The following is a 3,461-nucleotide window of genomic DNA, read 5'->3' as shown; positions in this document are numbered from 1 at the left end:
CTTCATGCATTTTTATTAGTAACTCTCAATGGCTTCTGGAAGGAGGACAGGGCCACGGTGGCGCGCTTTACCCTCCTCTCCCTCGCCAGCCCGGCTGCTGAAATCTCTTCGTGTCCCACAGTCAGCTGCGGATCGTTTCCGGTCCACACTGGGAGCACCTCTGAGTTCAGGACAGTTTTCCTTATGTCCTTACTCCTGATCCGGACGCTGCTGCTCCTCTTCTCTCTTGTTCTCGGGCAGGAGAGCAAATGTGCCGCTGACCGGTTTCCCAGGCCCCCAGGTCACAGGGGCTTCTCCGTCCCGCTGGGGCTCCCGAGAGGCTCGCAGGGCTTGCCCGCCTGCCCACGATCCCCTGCTCTGCTGTCTGCGCTCAGGTCTTGGGTTCTCCCACGGGGGCGTCAGCACTTCCAGGGCAAGCTCACTCCCCCAGGCCTGGCACTGCCTCTGCGGTTTCCTTCCAGCTTTCTTGAGCTTTCCCCTCGAGGGGCTCTATGGCTCTTTCCTCTTTGCCTTTTTGTCCCCCCCAAAAGGGGGCAGGCTGGCTGGGTAAAAGGGGCTCACAACTGCCCCCATCCCCTGGGATGGAGAGTGGGAGGGGGCAATCCGAGGACAAGGGGAGAGGCTTCTAGGAGCTGTTTACAGCACCCAGGCTGGGGAGCCCCCCCCTCCCGCCCCCCCAGAGAGCAGGACTGACTGAATTAAACACGGAGCCCTTTGGGCAGCCAGATTATAGATGTGGTGGCAGGGACGACGATGAGACGGTCTTTGACTCCGGAGTCTTGGGGATGTTGGCTTTCCCCGCGCCCACCCCTGTGGATGGTGACACTTGAGCTCCTCGGAGGGACTTGGGCCCCCCCCTCTTTTTGCCTGTCGCTGGGGGCTAGGACAGCAGGGGGCACTGCAGGACTGGCCACTGGGAAACCCTCCCACAGGGCTTCAAGCCAGATTTGTAGGAAGATCCAAGATACTGTGGAGAAAGTGCCTGCCCAGGGGCGCACAGCCAGCCGTCACCAGGGGGAGTGGCTGGGTGGGAGGGATCAGCGGGTCCCCTTGTCACCCTCCTCCACCCTGAAGCCACGCCAGCTGCCACGCTGGTTGGTGAGCCCAGAGGGCCCACAGGTCACTGCAGTTTTCCCAGATCATTCTGGTGGTTGGAATGGTTTCCTGTGCGTGGCACTGTGTAAAGGGCCCTTTCATTGGCTTCTCCCTCCACCCACGGCAGGGCACAGCCAGCCGCTCCTGCTGGCCTGGGATTCTAGAACTGCCTTCCCTGCTGTGGGGAGCCTGCCTGGGTTCAGAGGCCCAGGACCTCCATCAGAGCCTGGGGGGGCCCACTCACCCCAGCTCAGTCCCGCCCCGCCCTGGACCCACCTCCTGGCCATGGCAGCCACTTGGGCATCCAAGGGAGTTTGAGGCTTGGCAGTGGCCCCACATGACAGGGATGGAGGGAAAGGGGCCGGGGAGGTGAGGAGGGAGGGAGTCATAAGCAGTGAGTCATGGGCAGAGGTGGGACCCAGGGTGGTTCCATCCTTGCCTGGAACCTTCCCTGGAGCCCACTGAGTTCTTCCTTCCGGTCGCAAAGCAGGAGGGAGAGTCTTTTGCCTGCCACACCTTAGTCCTCATCCCACCCCTGCCAGCCCCACTGACCTCACCAGTCTGCAGCCCCCCATTCCTAGCTAGGACGGCCTGGTGGGGCCCTGGGAGCATGCGTGGCACAGGCAGGAAGGCAGGCCTGGGCTGGGGCTGCCGTGCTGGGGTGCTCACCCACCACATAGGGAGGAAGGGAAGGTGGAGGCTGATCCAGGGCCAACCTGCCATGAGACCCTCACCTCCTGTCTGAGGGTGTTCCTAGGCCCTCACGCCTCTGTCCTGCTCCCCCTGATGCCCCCATCCCTACCCCCACCCCAAAGAAGGTGGGCTGCCTGCCTGCAGGGCTCTCCCTCACCTCTGTAAAAGGAGAGCTGAGTGGATTAGGGCCTGATTTAGCCCCAGGCCACCAGGAGATCTGAGCAAGGGAGCCCCCACCTGCCCACCTGCCCTCCTACTAGGCAAGAGTGTTGACAGGGCAGGGGGGTTGTGAGGGCACAGCTGGGCTCCTTCCCACAGGTCCCCACCTCCAGCCCTAACCCTAAGACCCCCATCCCTCTGGCCTGCTGTGAGGGGCTGGTCCTCCTGCCCTCCAGCTAAGCCTGGGCAGAGGCTCCTTGGGCACCCCTCCACCGAATTGCCAGCCCCACCCCGTCCATGTCAGCCCTCTGGTGGCTGCTGGAGGTGAAAGAGTTAACTGGTCTGTGGTGTTTCCTTCCCGGACTCGCTTAGATGTATATTTAGCCAGCAGAGCTAGGAATGCCAAGATGCCCTGGCACTGCAGCCCCTATTTGCCACAGCACCCCTTAGAGTTTGGGGGAGGGCAGTGCAGTGGAAGGGGGGCAGGTGCCGTGGGGGGTGGGATGGTGGAAGGAGCGAGGGTCCACTGGAGGAAAGAGGGGCAGAGACGTGTTAGTGGGGTTGAAATGGAAGGCTGAGTGTCTGCGCCAGGGTGTCCCTCCTGGTCTGGGTGCCCACCCGGCCTGCGGGAGGTGGCCAGAGGCGAGATGGCTGGTGAGCGCTGTGCTGGGTGCTGTACTGTCCCCCTGGGACGGCAGACGTGGAGGGGCTGGGGATAGGGTCCAAGAGTGATTCCCCACCGGGATGGGGAGAGGGCCATTGAGGGGGTGACCCTGGGGGCTGATTGAGTATCTGGACTTAACCTGTGCACCAACAGGACTCAGTTCCTCCAGGCCCTCAGACTACTGCAATGTTTGGTCACAGGGCCCATGTTTTGTTGGCTCACTTGTTTGTTTCTCAGTGGGGCGTCTGCACCATCCTGGGACCCCTGGAAAATTCTGCAGATCTCGGCCTCGCAGCCCCACCGTCACTGCATCACAGAGCAGGACAGAGGGCTTGCCCCCACCCCCCTCATGAAGGGAGCCACTCAGACAGATCCAAGAGCGCCCTCAATGTGTCCTGGAACTGACCCACTGACCACTCCCTGAGGCCTGACGGTCCTGCACCACCTGCCAGCAGAGGGATGGGCTCTCACTTTGCCCCAGTGAGTGGCGGGCCCTGCCAGCAAAGATCCAGGGATCGCCTGCCACCAAGACATGCCAGCTGTTACTGGTTTTAGTCTGTCTTGGTTCTATTGACCAGAGGGTAGCACCCTTCTAGAATTTTCTGTGTCACAAACTGTCATGGAGGCAACTAACCCAAACCCCTTCCCCAGAGTGCCCTCTCTACACACAATGAAGACCGCTGGCCCTTCTCCGACACCAATGCACCGCATGACTGTGGGTAAAGCCGTTTCCAACCTCGCAGGGTCAGTTTTCTTGTCTGTGATATGGGGAGGTCGGACTAGTTGGGGCCTGGGTCACTTCCATGGGCAAGCTCCTCAGTCCCAGATGTGGCACCTTGTAGAATGCGTA

This window comes from Canis lupus, chromosome 9 (assembly GCF_003254725.2).
Source record: "Canis lupus dingo isolate Sandy chromosome 9, ASM325472v2, whole genome shotgun sequence".
Classification (NCBI taxonomy): domain Eukaryota; kingdom Metazoa; phylum Chordata; class Mammalia; order Carnivora; family Canidae; genus Canis; species Canis lupus.
The sequence above is the reverse complement of the archived record's forward strand: the minus strand, read 5'-3'. Positions refer to the sequence as shown.